The 16,760-nt window shown below is 43.3% G+C and overlaps 1 protein-coding gene and 1 long non-coding RNA gene across 4 annotated transcripts in view; one reads left to right on the top strand and one right to left on the bottom strand.

Annotated features, from left to right (window-relative positions):
• LOC143211543 (acyl-CoA Delta-9 desaturase-like) overlaps positions 1-16,760 on the bottom strand; it is a 99,117-nt gene that overhangs the window by 17,678 nt on the left and 64,679 nt on the right. The gene's annotated exons all lie outside the window — the stretch shown is intronic.
• The window catches only part of LOC143211547 (uncharacterized), a 315,481-nt gene that overhangs the window by 262,694 nt on the left and 36,027 nt on the right, over positions 1-16,760 (top strand). The gene's annotated exons all lie outside the window — the stretch shown is intronic.

Here is a 16,760-nt window from a genome sequence, read left to right as displayed (position 1 = left end):
GTACGTGTTCCCCTTCCATACGTCCGAACTAGTAGTAGTAGTAGTGTTACTGCCGCCTCGCTTCCTTAAGGCGCACCGGACCTTTCATCACCAGTATCACAATTGGCGGTGCCGGCACTCGGCCCTTTAACGGGTTGCAGTTATCCGTGTTTTTCAGCCGTCCCCTCTGTTTTATTCGGCCGGGCCATTTTCAGAGTCGTCGACTTACTAGACGGGTCGGTCATCATTGATAAGACGGGCCTTGCTACCTAATTTGTCAGTTTTTGAGCTGTTTTACGGCTCGGTATGAACGTCGGGCCCCCTCACCTTCAGACCTGCAAGGTGTCTCGCCTGCCCTTTCCGACTCCCCCCACTTCACCGTATTTTCATGTCGAATGTGTCAAGTTTTGAAGCCAGTCCCTACTCTGTTTCCGGATAGTCTAGAAACCTGCCCACACCCTCCCCTAGGCTAATCCCTCCGCCTGTTCTATGAGTCTATTGGGAGTACAAATGCAAAGGACCGCGTATTATTTGACCATTGGGAAGAAGTTACTGCTACTTCGGATCCAACCCGACTTCATCGAAATCTCGGCTGTGCCGAGATATCAATTCCATTCGGTCTTCACCTGCCGACCTACTTCCCGATGGGGTTGAGAAGGAAGGGTTCACCACCTTCACCGAAATCTGTCTCCTGAGAGATTTTGATATCAGGTTCATCGCGGGACCTTCCTTCTTGGGTGGGCTTGACACATCCTATAAAATATGGCCGCTTGTTCGGATGTGACCATCATATCCTCGGTTCTGGTCGGTGTTCAGCTATTAGCTCCGTCCACCCGGCCTTTCCCTTAAAGGTGTCTAATTGATGTGCCGTTTTGCGATTTTTGATTCCATTTTTTAGTAGGGTCCGTGCCCATTTTCCTCAGTGGTACCATTGTTCGCTGACCACCCCCTTCCTTACTCCATCCCCCAAACAGAGGAGATAGAGCGGCGGGTGCACTTATTGAAACGGGATGGCCAACTTGGGCTTCCAACTGTTCACCGATTCCCTGGATAAAGGGGAAATCGTTGCCATTGGTTGCTCCATGACCCCGACAGTAGGTACCGAGCCCGTAGCAGGAGAAAAAACCACCTTGAAAATTTATGCCACACCCGGGAATCGAACCCTGGCCTTCCTGCCACGAATCAGACACTCTACCACCTGAGCCACCTGTTTTTTTTAAAAAAAAGCTTTATTCAGGAAACAATGATAAACAAGATTGCACATTGTTACATGTAGAGAATACAGGGTGTCCCAAAACCCCTTCAAGTCCGGGAAATGGGAAGTTCCTTAGGTCATTTGAAGCAACATTTTCCTCTACACCAATGTCAGCCGGGGCTTTGTTTACGAGTGTTGTAACGGCGCAATTTGAGTATCCTGTGTGAGTGATGTGCGCATGCGTGAGCGCGGTAGTAGCGACTTCGCGCTGTTCGGTTTGCCGGTTATTGCGTATGTTATAATGTTCACTATTATCACGAGATACCTTATAGTTATCAATTATACAAGCAATTATCGCTTCAATACCTGCGTCAAACTCATTTAATCCTAACAGGTTATGGGCCCAGGCAGTTGTGTTTCTAAAATATGTTAAATAAGAGATATCGGTAATACGTATTTAAAAAGTGAGGTTAACCACGTGCTTGAAATAGTACAGTGAAATTAATAATGGTTTGTGGTATTGGAAGTATAACCAGAATTGAGACGTTGAATAAGGAAAATTATGATACCTGGTGTATGCAAGCCGAGGCATTATTGGTAAAGAACGATTTGTGGAATTATGTAAATGGAACGAAGATGCGACCACGTGTCGATGCCGCAGACCGACTTACGGAAACCGCAGCGAAGGCATGGGACATCAACGATAAGAAAGCTAAGTCTGATCTTATTTTAACAATTAGTCCTTCATAATTAAAACAAGGTAAAGCGTGTGAAACTTCAAACGAGATATGGATAAAGTTACGTTCCATATACGCGTCAAAAGGTCCAGCAAAGAGGGCTGCATTATTGAGAAAGTTGACCTCACACCGCATGGCGAGCGGAGAAGATGTTAGAGAACATATTAATAAATTTATAGAAGTAGTTGATAAGTTAGCGGAGATGAATATTGATATTCACAATGCGACGAGACACCGACTCGTCGCGCTTCCGATGAAAGGGGGGGGGATGCGACGAGGCATCGCCTCGTCACTAGTCTCCGAAGAAAGGGGGGAATGAGACGAGACAACGACTCGTCGCGAGCCGCGTTTAGGCCTAAGAGCAAGAGCGATCGAACGGCAGTCATATTTGTAGACTTTGCTGAAACTGGCCCGCACCAATCACCGCGAAGAATCAGCCGCGACGCAAGCGACACTCTTCGTGGTCCGTGCTTTCGTCTTCTGCCTATATAAGGCAGAACGAGACGAATTCTCACCGGAGTTCACCTGGAGACATTCTCATCCTCGCCAGTCAGTGAACGAGCTCGAATACTCCTGGGTGCGTCCAGGACGCGAGCGTTTCGGTACCCTTCGATCGGGTGCTTCCGTTCGAGCGTACAGACGTTCCTGCTGGACGACGAGGCCGTCCAGTCCGCAGGTTGAGACAACCGCTCCAGGAGACGCTCCCCGTCGAAACCGCGACGTACCGGAATCCGCAAAGTATCCGCGTATCCGTAGAACCGTCTCCGGAAAGACGTTCCCGCAAGTCGCGAGAAGATTCGCGTACCGTACCAGACCGACTCGTCGTGCCAGATACCGCTGGACGACGAGATCGCCGTTTTAAGGACTCTTTAGTTTGCCACAGCCTCCGGCCGGCACCAATGCTTAAGGATAGGGCGACGGACATCGGAGGTACCGGTCCGATTTCTCTCCGAAATTTTTTCTCGCGCCGGGCCGCAGCCGTCAGGTCATAAACTCTCGACGAGGGTCGCGGCTGCCTGCTGTGCGTGGCACAAAAAAAAGGTTTTTATGTGCTCTACAACTCCTTAGGTAAACTATCGGTAAGTCTCCTTTATAACATCATGGAAGACGGAAACGTTCCTACCGCTTGGTGAATTCTTCTTAAATAATGATTTAAAATAATTGCTAGAAAATATATTAGAGACATATCTTTGTTCTGCAAATTTTCCACCGGATCTAGTGTGAAAAAATGTTTAAATATATAGTCGTATTCTACGATTCTTGCTCTTTGAAATACCGTTCTTTTTTCATTGTTCGTAACAACTTGTTGCCATCATTCAGGTAACCTGTCAATTCCCGTATCTCAATGACTAATTAGCAACATGTGTTTTCGATATACCAGTAAAATTACTTGCTTATTTAAAATGCGCCATAACTCTTTCCTTCCAACTTAATACACATATGATATCAAAAATTATTTCGGATACACCAGAAAATAATAAAACGTTCATTTTAGGGAAACCAATAGTGTCATTTCGCCCACTACGATACTTTGCAACTGTACGCATCATGTAAAAATTTCATACGACACACATGAGATGTGAAATACTCCAGTAACTACAAACAGCTGTTAGGTTTGAATTGTTTGTTGTTTCGGGTGAATAAAATTGCTGAATATTCTTTAGACATTACAAAAAAACATTTTCAATTTGTTAATGTCCAACAAGTAGTCCAATACACTGTCCCGTAAGTACGAGCGATGGGGGGGAACAGCGCAGTGGGTTCAGATATAATAAACCGCTATCGCCCACTACTACGCGATTGTAGGGACTGGCAAGGCGCCATCTCGTATGGGTCCGAACTGTTGACATTGTATTGATGCGAGCCTGAGAAGAAGGTTCCCAGGCAGGACGTATCTAGGTACGAACGCGCGGCCGATTGGATCACAGTGGAGGAGGCAGACCTCGTTTCACACGCACTTTCGGCTGTCGTCGAAATATTGGCTACAGCGGCCACACATACTACGTAGCGTCCAACGTCAAAGTCAAAACATTGGAGCTACAGGCGCGGGGCTGTGGTGGGGATGATAGCAAGACTTAGCGATAGGCTCGCTTTGTTTATGTGCCGTTCCCGGGGCTGTTCTCTATGGAGAGGTCTATCACAGTTCATTACTATTGAGTTGGAAGTCGGCACTTTCTCGGGCAACATGTGTTGACTGTAAAATAATTTGTAGGCGCCCCGACTTCTCCGGAGGAAAATAAATGTAAAAATGCTACATACAGCGACTCCCACTAATATTCGGACGCTCAAAAAAAGACGATGACTTTTTAAATATTCTACTATACGATTTTAACTTTTTTGTGAAGCGAGAGCAATTAGTTTACTACAGGATGGGAAAAGAAATTTTTTAAAAAATTGCAATTGATCGGAATTGTAGAAAAAATACTAAAAGTTGCATTTTACAATTTTTTTATGTGGGCCTATATTGGAAATTTAAAAAGTACGTTTTGTAGGTCTGTGTCAATTGTGAAAGTTTCATCGAAATCGGTTAAAATTCGTGAAAAATTGAAATTTTCAACATCTTTGAACGTTTGCAGCTTATTGCAACATCGACTGATTTTGAAGGAATTTTCAGAATTGACACAGATCTACAAAACGTATGTTTTAATTTTTCAATATGGGCAATATAGAAAAACATGAAAGAGGAAAAAGTAGTACATACTGTTTTTTATACGCACAACGCAACGACATATGTAATTTTTTTGTGTTTATGATATTTTGTTAGATATGAAGGTGACCTTCAATTTTTTTAAATAGAATGCTTTATTATTTCTTATGTCACATGAAAGCGCGTGTCTAGTCAAATTCATTCGTATACTGTGCAGTGACCCTGAAGGTCATGCAAGGTCAGAAACGAAAGAAGCATTTTTAAATACTTGCAAACACATTGGTATTAAATATTCAAAATGCTTCTTTCGTTTCCGAGCTAGCATGACCTTGAGGGTCGCTGTACAATATACGGATTTACATCTATCAAAATATCATAAACACAAAAAAATTACATATGTCGTTGCGTTGCGTATAAAAAACAGTATGTACTACTTTTTCCTCTTTCATGTTTTTCTAATAATTTGCAAGAGAAACGCTGGCCAGGAATAGATCCACACAACGTGCTCTTCAAATTTTCAATAAAGAGCCACCCCAAAAAAATTGCGAAATACAACTATTAGTATTTCCTCTGCAATTCCGACCAATTGCATTTTCCACAAATCTTTTTCCACGTCATGTAATCAATTAATAATTGTACTAACTTTTCAAAAAAATTAAACTCTTTGTTATAACGTTTAAATTCCTTAACAACGTATTCGCCACCTATTGACACGACAAACTCTGACAAGTTCTAGTCAATAGCTTTTTAAATAAATACAGCATGTTATATTCTGCCTATGCCACGCCGTGCCGGAGCGGCGCGGCGGCTGGAAAAATTTCGGAGAGCTTGGAATTTCTCCGGCGACCGGACCGGCTCTAGCATAGGCATCTCCTGAGGTGTAGAGGGGAGTAAAAGAACCCTGCGAACCCCTGGGGTTAGACACGATCCCCAGCGCTTGGCCTTTGTGCGAGCCTCACGAATTACGACCAGCCCACCGGACACAAAACTAAAGGGTCCAAAATGTCCGCGCGCCAGAGACGGTGCAAACTAAAGAGTCCTTTACCCGCGTCCAGAATCCAGCCGCGGTAGCATAGTCCGGAATCGCGCCAACGCACCGTGTCCGCGAAGCATGGTCTCGCTTGTTCGGACCGCACCCGGCCCGTCTTTTAACCTGCGTCCGTAGTCCATAAGTAGGATAGTGTCAGTTGTAAGTGCGCCGATAGTGTAGTGTCGTTGTAAGTGCGCCGACCGAGCCTTGACCGACCAGGCTGACTGTTCGCCGGCCGTTTCTCCGCCGCGTTCTCGCCGGACCGAGAATCTCCGCCGCGCCGTCGCTGTCGCGCCAGAGACCGCCGCCGCCAGTAACTCGTCCAGGCACCAGAAATTATTATTAAATAAACCTGAGTTTTTACCAGGCTTCGCACAACCTTCATTATTTCCATCCTAACGAACCCTGGTAACTCTTGAGCTACAGGGCATAGCGAAGTCGGGTCGTTACAACAAAGATTTACAAAGTGCAATGCTTCTTAATAGTCTACCTGAAAATTATGAGAATTTCAGATGTGCGATGGAATCCAGGGATGATCTCCCAGATTTAGATACGCTAAAAATTAAAATTTTAGAAGAGTTTGAAACTAGACAACAGAAGACATCGGAAGATCATGGCGCAATGATTGTTAAGGGTAATTATAATTATCGAAGGAGCGAAATGAAACCCAAAGCGCAATGGAACAATACCAAAGAATATGCTGCAAGAAAACCAAGAATTATTTGTCATAAGTGTGGTAAGATAGGACACAAAGCTCCTGACTGCTATTCAAGGAAGACTGATTATAAAACTTATAGAGGTAAATCTCAAGAACTATTTTATGTTAATTATCAAGATAATAATGAGACGTACATTGCTACCGAAGACCCAGAAAAACAATACTGGTGTCTAGATAGCGGCTGTACAACACATCTTTGTAAAGACTCGTCAAAGTTTATTCAAATGCAACATACAGAACATGAAAAATTGAATTTGGCTAATAATGCATGGGCTACGGTAAAGGCTAAAGGTAATGTGCACATCAAAACACGAATGCATCAAGAAATAAAGGATATTGAGTTCGAAGTTGCCTTATACGTGCCCGAACTAAGGTCAAATTTAATGTCTGTCGCTAAAATCACAGATAAAGGTAATTCAGTGATTTTTAGGAATAAAGAGGCAATTGTAGTGTGACGAGATGGAAGAGTAAAGTTGAATGCGAACCGCCTTGGAAATTTATATTATATTTGTGAGGAGCGATCAGAAGCAGCTAAGAATATATGTTTCGAAGGAACAGAAGAATCTCAAATGAAATTGTGGCATGAAAGGATGGGTCACTTGAACGTTAGAGATTTACTAGATGTTGCGAAGAAAGAACATGCTATTGGTATCAATATTCAAGGAGAGACACGGATGCCTATATGTGAAATATGTATACAAGGTAAATTAACCAACACGCCTTTTCCAAGGAATAGTCAACGAAGCTCAATTCTATTAGAGATAGTACATTCAGACGTCTGCGGTCCTATGAGTATTGAGCCTCTGGCAGGATCCAGGTATATGTTATTGTTTATCGATGATTATTCACGATGGAGTGAGGTTTATTTTTTGAAAAGAAAGGATGAGGTGTTTCAGAAATTCAAGGAATACAAAAGTTATGCGGAAAGACGCACAGGAAATAAAATCAAGTACCTTCAGACCGACAATGGCCGTGAGTATTGTAATAAACAATTTGATGAGTTCTTGAAAAATGGAGGCATACGAAGACGTCTCATAGTGCCTCACACTCCGGAATAAAATGGGGTGGCCGAGCGCAAAAATCGTACGCTTGTTCAAACGGCAAGATGCATGTTATTAAGGGCCGAACTAACCCATGGATTTTGGGCTGAAGCAGTAATGACTGCTAATTAACTGAGGAACCGTTGTCCAACAAAAACTCTGGAGGGTAGGACTCCGTTCGAGTTTTGGAACAACAGAAAGCCCGTTTTAAAACACTTAAAGGTATTTAGAATGAAAGCATACACGTTGAATAAAGATCCTCAAAAACCAAAGTTTGCTCAAAGGACAAAAGAAGGAATCTTCATAGGCTATTCAGAAACGTCAAAAGCATATCGAGTATGGATTCCCAACGAAAGAAGAGTAATTGTATCTAGGGATATCCGAGTGATTGAGAAAGAAAGCTCTAATCCTAATAAATGTATACAGGGTGTCTCAAAATTAGGTCCGGAGCCGAAAATGGGAGGTTCCTGAGATCATTTCAAGCGACATTTTCCTTTGAAAAAATGTCGTCCGCGGCTTCGTTAACGAGTTATTAACGAAAAACACGGACCAATCAGAGCGCGAGCTAGACGCGTGCAGCCCGGCGTGCCGGCAGCCGAGTGTCGGTGGCACGCCGCGATGTCGTAACGAACAAAAGTTTCTCGATGATGTGAATCCTCACCAATTTCAATAAGCTTTGGATATGTTGTCAATACCATGATTCTGAACAACATTTCCCTTCACAGTTTCTGTCGATCGGCTTTAGTTTACGACATTATTGTAAAAATTTGTAATTGTAAATCGATCGATGTACTATTTCCTATCCGATTTCGATAATCTTTGGATATGTTGTCAATACCATGATTCTGAACAACATTTCCCTTTACAGTTTCTGTCAATCGGCTTGAGTTTACGATATTATTGTAAAAATTTGTAATTGTAAATCGATCGATGTACTATTTCCTATCCGATTTCGATAAGCTTTGGATATGTTGTCAATACCATGATTCTGAACAACATTTCCCTTTACAGTTTCTGTCGAACGGCTTTAGTTTACGATATTATTGTAAAAATTTGTAATTGTAAATCGATCGATGTACTATTTCCTATCCGATTTCGATAAGCTTTGGATATGTTGTCAATACCATGATTCTGAACAACATTTCCCTTTACAGTTTCTGTCGATCGGCTTGAGTTTACGATATTATTGTAAAAATTTGTAATTGTAAATCGATCGATGTACTATTTCCTATCCGATTTCGATAAGCTTTGGATATGTTGTCAATACCATGATTCTGAACAACATTTCCCTTTACAGTTTCTGTCGATCGGCTTTAGTTTACGATATTATTGTAAAAATTTGTAATTGTAAATCGATCGATGTACTATTTCCTATCCGATTTCGATAAGCTTTGGATATGTTGTCAATACCATGATTCTGAACAACATTTCCCTTTACAGTTTCTGTCGATCGGCTTTAGTTTACGATATTATTGTAAAAATTTGTAATTGTAAATCGATCGATGTACATACTATTTCCTCGCCGATGTCGATGAGCTTCATTTCAAAGGAAAAAGATATTTAAAACATCGAATTTATAACATATTTCAAAGTCATCGAAATCGGTGAGGACCCACATCATCGGCAACTTTACCCGAACGATAGAAGAAGCACAAAATTATTGAATTAAAAACTCACTTATTCAGCCGTAAATCCATTTGACTACCACATACAACCACCACACTTTTACATAATCTTCGAATCGGTGTTTTCGAGAATCATATGATTCTCGAAAAATCAATATCTCCTTGGGAACGATTTCATTTGTTTTAAACGACGCCTTCATCGAATACATTGTACGCTGGGAGAGCACAGTTTCGCGCGGCATCGCGAAGAGCATCGAACTCTTTCCGCGTCGGAGTAAGTAATTTCGTTCGATATCGATACGAGTTATAAAAGTGTGCTACGAGTTCAACAATTATGTAAAAGTGTGGTGGTTGTATGTGGTAGTCAAATGGATTTACGGCTGAATAAGTGAGTTTTTGATTCAATAAGTTTGTGCTTCTTCTATCGTTCGGGTAAAGTTGCCGATGATGTGGGTCCTCACCGATTTCGATGACTTTGAAATATGTTATAAATTCGATGTTTTAAATATCTTTTTCCTTTGAAATGAAGCTCATTGACATCGGCGAGGAGATAGTATGTACATCGATCGATTTACAATTACAAATTTTTACAATAATATCGTAAACTAAAGCCGATCGACAAAAACCGTCAAGGGAAATGTTGTTCAGAATCATGGTCTTGACAACATATCCAAAGCTTATCGAAATCGGACAGGAAATAGTACATCGATTGATTTACAATTACAAATTTTTACAATAATATCGTAAACTAAAGCCGATCGGCAGAAACTGTAAAGGGAAATGTTGTTCAGAATCATGGTATTGACAACATATCCAAAGCTTATCGAAATCGGATAGGAAATAGTACATCGATCGATTTACAATTACAAATTTTTACAATAATATCGTAAACTAAAGCCGATCGACAGAAACTGTAAAGGGAAATGTTGTTCAGAATTATGGTATTGACAACATATCCAAAGCTTATCGAAATAGGCGAGGATTCACATCATCGAGAAACTTTTGTTCGTTACGACATCGCGGCGTGCCACCGACACTCGGCTGCCGGCGCGCCGGGCTGCACGCGTCTAGCTCGCGCTCTGATTGGTCCGTGTTTTTCGTTAATAACTCGTTAACGAAGCCGCGGACGACATTTTTTCAAAGGAAAATGTCGCTTGAAATGATCTCAGGAACCTCCCATTTTCGGCTCCGGACCTAATTTTGAGACACCCTGTAGATCAGAAAATTATTCAGGCGCCTGAACCATGTGAAGAACCGGATACCTGTATTGGAAACAACAATGCTCGGGTGCAACCGAATATAGGTCGAAATTTAGAAAATGCTGAAAAACTGATCAAGGATCAAACGAGTCAGGAGGAAACAGCAACCGAAAATCAGGATGAAAAGTAATTATGTAGAGCGCCAGGAAGATCGAGGATACAAAGAACCGGAAAAAGAGGACGTCCTAGAAAGCTATTTAACTATCGTATAAATAATAATCAATCAAATGAAAACGAAGATACCCAAGGAAATATACAGGAGAGCCGTGAAGAAAGAGAACCAGAAATTACAGATCAACCAAATCAAAACGAAGATACTCAAGAAAATATAAAGGAGAGTCGTGAAGAAATCGAACCCGAAATTACAGAGGAACATGAGATGGAGATGGATGAGCTGGTGGCGAGCGTAGCCGAAGTTTCATTGGACGATGCTCTTACTGGTACAGAAAAACTCGAGTGGATACATGCAATAAGACATGAGGTACGAAATTTAATTAAAAATGATACATTTAAACTTGTACAGCGTCCATCGAGGAAACACGTGATTGGTTGTAGAACTGTTTTGACAAATAAGTATAATTCGGATGGTTCTCTGATAAAACGGAAAGCTAGAATCGTTGCGAGAGGGTTTGCACAACGCCCTGGAGTAGAATTTTTTTGAAACTTTTGCGCCTGTAGCGAGACTAGAGTCTATACGGTTATTATTTGCCTTAGCTGTTAAATTTGGTATGACTGTTGAGCAAATGGATGTTACAAGCGCATATTTAAATGGAACATTTCCAGAGGAGGTTTATATGGAAAAACCTGAATTATTAAGCGAATGTTTGAACGATCTAGCTCCGTATACTTCTGTTAGAAGTGTTGCAGCATTTTAGGCGGATTTTTAATTGTTAATAACTAAATAACGAAGCCGAAATCGCAATTTTTTTATTCTTCATTTTCGTCTTATATTATCGTCGAGAACCATCCCTTAAATTTTCTTCCACCTGTAGGTAAACACCCTGTATATATGGTATACTAAAGTTGTTGCTATCTAGATTATCTTATTATACAGTAATTCTTCGATCGGAGTCTTGGGGGGTGTCTCCGATCGGAGTCCAGTGCCTACTCACTCCACTGCCGGCCAACGCTGCTCCGCGCCGTAGAGCGGCGATGATTGATCTCGGCTCGGGTATATCGGTGTGAACACCACACATTGACTCGAGTGAATCGAGTTCTCAAACTTCTTAATTTTAATGATCGGTTTATGGGACTTTTACTAGCTTATTCCTGGCGTTTCTCTGATTAAAATGATACCAAACACGATATAATTTCAACGTTATTTAGTGGTTTAATCGACGGTAAAAGTTTCGAACGCAACGAAGAAGAGCGTATTGGAAAGAAAGAGATGCGAACCGGCGGCGGCTACTGTTCGCGTCTCTTTCTTTCCAATACGCTCTTCTTCGTTGCGTTCGAAATTTTCATCGTCGATTAAACCACTAAATATTGGCCAAATTATATCGTGTTTGGTATCATTTTAATCAGAGAAATGTCACGAATATGTTGGTGAAAGTTCCATAATGATATCATAGAAAATAAGAAAGCTGAGGTCTTGGTGTTTCATTGTGATGACGCACGGGCCTTTAAACTGTGCCGGCGACAGCGACACGCGATCCTATTTCATTCTGTCCTTCTCTATGTTCGGCTCGTCGTTTGAAGTCTCGGCGCGGTAGACGCAGTCATAAAAATATAGCTTCCGTACTCTACCCAAGTCCGTCCAACACCCGGGTGTGGAGACTCCGATCGAAAAATTACTGTATATACATATATATTGTGACGTGGCAAGATTGCCTACGTCACTCGAACTTCCATAACGGAAGACCGGGCCACCCTTTGGTCAAGCATCGCGATAAGGGCCGCTGCGAGCGCTCTCCCTGGGCACGAGTGAGACCCAAAAAGGCGCATTCTAATGTTTTGAATGTCGCGCCAAATTGCGCGACGGGAGTTTACAGGACCATATCCGGGTCCCAGGCGGGATCCGGAAATTCTACTTTCATCGCGGAAGCAACGAGCCTCGAGGATGAGCACCTCGAGGCAGGCGAAAGGCAGAATCCCGAAAGGAAATAACGAGAGATCGTCAAGGCCCAGGACTGTCAACCTGGAGGCGCCGACGAGGGCATCCGTTGCTGAGACGATCAACTACTCTGCCCTGTCGTCGCCTCGTCCGGGAAGAAGCAGCAGAGCAACCGGATTGGCTGACGCCGATCGTCTCCTCGGGAAGCGGCCAATCGGAAGACAGCGCTGCCGGATATGCCGTGAGACGCCGGAAGCCGAACGCCGTCGTCTGGGATTCGTCAACGCGAAATTCCGCATTAGCGATAGGTCGAGACGTTGCGCGAAGGAAGTAGAATCGAAAAGTGGGGGACGCCCTGCTTCCGCGTACCCGAGCTGCCGCGTGAACGATCACTGCGTCTTTGGAATCGTTAACGGACAGTTGTCGCTTTGAACGATTGCTTATCATTCTTGTATTTTGCGCCTGCTGAGACCAAGGGACCTAGAGATTCGCTGCCGCTCAGCTATCGCTGAATTACCAGTGGTAAGCGCCGATCAGGCTTTCGATATTAATTATTCGTGAATTTCGTGTTGGCTCGGGTAGCGCGGCGAGGTTAGGTATTCGTGTCGCGAGAGTTAACGGCAAACGAGGCGGACGATATTTGGGTGACACTATTGGTGTCGAATCACGAATCCTTCGTATTGTGAAGGATATCGTTGTCGCGGTACGAATCCGGTCGGATAGCGGGGGGCCGCGTGGCCGCCTTATGGCGGTTGTACGACGCCGATCTAAACGCGAAGTCGCGGATTCGGGATACTATCGCCGCCGCCGTTAACTCTAATTAACCTGCGCTCGTTCCACGGTGTGAAGCCGTCGCGTGTTCGATTCGTGGTCGTAAATTCTGTTCGATCGACGCAAGTCCGAGAGAAATCGCGAATTCCATCTGAGTTCGGCCGGAAATCGGCCTTCGAGGCCTTCCGCGTCGCGAAGTTCCTATCGCTGCCGAATTCTTCGCGAGTTTGTAAAGTACGGGAGAAACAGCGCGTGCGATTTCCATCAGTCGCGATAATACGCGCCGGCTACTTTGTATTCGCTGTCGAGTCGTCGGCAGCCCAGTCGAATCGTTTAATAAACATCTTGCTAGCCGAAACGTTGTTTATTCCTTGTGTGAAAACCTTCCCGTCGCGGGGAACGTCTCGTGTTCTCCCGACGTAGAATCCTGCGCCCTCGCGAGAGCTATTCAGAATTTGTTTGCTACGTCACAGCTTCGAGAGTTCAACCGCGTTACGCTTTCGTGTTTAGATTACGATTCTTTCGTGTGACATCTTCAGGTGTCTGGCGCCCGAAATTGCATCAAGTTTGATTTTCAAATAAAGAGACTGTGAGCGTATTTTGTCCCGAGAGGACCACGCATCGCGCGGCCGAGCGTGGCCCGGCGTCTCGCCTGTAAATTCTCGGTGTCGCTATTCATCGTTCGACCATCCATACGAAAAGTTAAGAAAGCGACGTGACAAATTTGGCGCCCGAACAGGGACCTCTCACAGTAAATTTAACCTGTGTGAGGGATTTTGGGATACTTTTGTGCTAGGGATACGTCGAAGACGCGAGGCTCGCACAAGGAAAGTTTATTTTCTCAATCGCTGCCGTTCGAGCAGATTTCGGACGCGATCGGTACCGAGACGGCGAACACGCGTTGAAAAACTTGTTTACGACAGCCACTAGCTATTACGAGCCAACGAGCATTGAATTGATTATTGTGTACTCTTGCCATTACTATTGTTTTGATTATTGTGTATTATCGCCATTTCGATTGTTCTAATTATGGTAGGCCACTGAACAATCTTTCCGACAACCGAGATTGAATGTCGTTCCGATCACTGAATTCGAAGAAAGATTGTTGATTTTGAAAAGTTATGATTCTATTATATTTCATACGAGCCATTCAAGGGTATTTCCAAAGACATTGATTGAATTGTCGTGCCGATCAGTGATCCCGAGGAAGTATTCTTACTTTAATAAATTATTATTGAAAACATTTTCATTGCTGCCTTCAAACCTTACCGAAGTATTATTGGAAAATTTTTTTTTCTTTCTGTGGTTCTCAACAATTGATAGAATTGAATGGCTCTGGTAACATTTTGAACCGAGAACCCCCTAATATAAAATTTTGAACAGTGGCTTATAATTTTTTTTTAATTGTTGCACTTGTGATATTTTTACTCTGGTTATTATTTATTGCCCTCTGATATTTATGAATTGTTATTGATTTTATGTTTTTCTGTTGTTCTTCTCTCTGTTCTATTTATTCTGTCTGTTTTATTCTCGTTGTTACTTCTATTTATTCCCTAATTTATTGCAATTTCTTGTTTTTGCCGTCCTTTTGTTAATTTAATTCTTCTAGTCCTTTTGTTTTGTCGTTTCATTGTATCGAGTTCAAATTCAATTGTACAAATTAGTCTTATTATTTGTTATTAGTTATTTACTTTGTTGATTTTGAATTGTACATAATTTTTTTTTCTTGGATCGATTTTGAAATTTCTCCTTGCTACTCTCTATTACTTCTTCTCCTAAGACTCGTCTTTTCCTTTTCTCTTCAATTTCGATGCTACATTTTTAAGTTGTGCAACAATTGCTCGTCATAAATTTTTTTTTGCTGCCGAATACTAACTTTGGTTTCAGTACTGATTTCTGATCATTTAAATTGTGTTCGGTGACTGCGGTACCAGCCCTGCGTTTACGCGTGGAGGGTGGTCCCAGGAACCATATTATTTATTGTTTTGTTGTCAATGGTGATGGAAGGTACCCTGTGAGTCCTGGTGCTGTCGTACCCTGTCGTGTTGTTGAAACTACCTCCCCAAATTATTCGCTGCCTTGAATTATCGAAGCCGGTTGCGAAAATATTATTCGCTGCCCTGGCTTATTGTCGCTAGTTACGAAAAAGTATTTGCTGCCCTGATTTATTGTTGTATTTTCGCGAAGAATAAGTCGCTGCCTTGACGAAGGAGTGATTTAGCATACCGAGAGTCGCTTAAGGGCGATACGGGAAATAGGGTAGGCAATAACGGTAAAAGTTCGAAAGATTTCGTTGTTATTGTTTTGCGAGGGTCAAAAATTTATGACTGTACAAAAGCTGGGGACGGCTAAATTCCCAATAACGTTTCGCTGCCGGGAAAGCCAGGTCATTCGAGAGTCACCCGGCCGAGATAGGGGTTCCTTTGTTCGTTAGAGAGGTTTAGCGGGGCCATATGGTCGAGACACCCGGTCAGGGCCATAAGGGCTAACATAAACAGTTCGCGTTTACAATCTTAATAACGAAAAGAACTGAGGCGTATTGGGGAAGCTATGGATACTACGTTAAAACCAGACAGCGAAGATCAGTGGGACTACCATTCCCTTTTTGATGATGATACCGAGGAAAATGCCGTTAATTTAAATACGCCGGATTCGGAAGAAGAGGGGGCCGCGAGTGACCGATCACGTCCGCGTAACGTTAAACTCACGGTGCCCATGTTGAAGAACGGGAAACTCGCGCCACCCCCGCCTAATACAAAACGGAATTCTTCGCTGCCGGGCACCTCCAGGGGTTCTCAGGGTCCCCCTCAAACTCGGACATACCAGGAAATGTACTGTCGGGGCACACCGATTTCGGAAATAATTAGAAGATGGCAAATAAAGTTCAAAGGAGCGCCCGGAGAGGACTCGGAAGCCTTTCTGGAGCGACTCTCAAGACGTCGCCGGTATGGCAACATACCGGACGAATACTTGCTTCGCTGCCTGTTAGAATGTTTTGAAGGCACCGCGGCCCACTGGTACGAGGTGAGGGAGACCAAATTCCGAACTTGGAACGATTTTACCTCCGCGTTTCGAAAATTTTTCGGGGACCCGGAATACCCAGACACGCTGTTAAGAAATATTAAAGACCGCGCACAGGGCGAAAACGAGCCATTAAGGGACTATATAATCAGCATGCGCGGAATGTTCGAGCGATTAGATCCACCGTGGCGAGAGGAGAAAATGATTAGGAGAACGTATTGGGGCGCGAAACCTATTTTGCGACAAGCCATAGCTATTAGCACGATAGAGTCATTCGATCATTTGGAGGAAGCTTTAATTGAGGCCGAGAAAGAATCCGACGTAGAAAAATTAAAAAGAAATCCGAAACCCTCCGAAATGGCACATCCGACATTTGCCTACGATCCGAATCGGTATAGTTCCCAGAAACCGCAAGGGAGAGGGAAAACCGGAGACGTCGAATTCTTGAATGCAATTGCGCCCACAAGTGAAGGGGAGGGGCAAGATACCCGCAATCTCGCACCCCAAAATACTCACGCTGGGATAGCAAAACGGGACTTTTCAGCTTCGCGCGCGAATTATTCAGCTGCCGGGCGAAATAGGAACGATGCCTACCGCGTAGAAACGAGGGGAAGGTGGTCGCAACCCCCGCCTTCGCGCCAAACGACAACTCCAGCTACCGGAGACGGGCCAAAATCACCGTCAC

The sequence above is a fragment of the Lasioglossum baleicum genome, chromosome 8 (genome assembly GCF_051020765.1).
Source record: "Lasioglossum baleicum chromosome 8, iyLasBale1, whole genome shotgun sequence".
In the NCBI taxonomy this organism is placed as follows: Eukaryota; Metazoa; Arthropoda; class Insecta; order Hymenoptera; family Halictidae; genus Lasioglossum; species Lasioglossum baleicum.
The sequence above is the reverse complement of the archived record's forward strand: the minus strand, read 5'-3'. Positions and strand labels throughout refer to the sequence as shown.